Raw genomic sequence first — 550 nt, forward strand, 5'->3', positions numbered from 1 at the left:
GTGGCGTCACAAGGGGGGGGGGGGGTGCAGCCCACACCGGGTGACACCATCAGAGGGGGTCACACCAAAATGACTCAAAATGAAAAGTCGCTCATGGACCCGAGAGCCGGACAGCTGTAGGAGAGAGGAGGGGACCTGGAGACATACCTTATCCTGCCGGATGAGTGCCCCCTCTTCTCTTTGGTAGCGTCCATCACTGAGATGACTGCCGGCAGATAAGTGCATGTGATGTCATTATGCGTGATGATGTCACACGCATGCGTAAGGATGTCCCAGCGGGTGAGAGAGAGAGGAGGGGACATTCACCCAGGTGGGATAAGGTATGCCGCCGGGTCCCCTCCTCTCTCCTGACACTGTCGGGCTCTCGGCCCATGACCGAACCCCTAACATCAGGACGGGCCCCAACGGTACCCGCACCCTCCGTCAATCTGTGGAGTCAAAAACATGCATAACATAGTGCTTAAATAAATAAGTGCCAGTGCACAAACCTGGCAGGCCATCAGGCAGAGGTAGACACAACTAGCACATGTGCATGCCTCGGACTCTGATT

The sequence above is a fragment of the Nanorana parkeri genome, unplaced genomic scaffold (assembly GCF_000935625.1).
Source record: "Nanorana parkeri isolate BGI_ZX_2015 unplaced genomic scaffold, ASM93562v1 scaffold994, whole genome shotgun sequence".
NCBI classification, from domain to species: Eukaryota; Metazoa; Chordata; class Amphibia; order Anura; family Dicroglossidae; genus Nanorana; species Nanorana parkeri.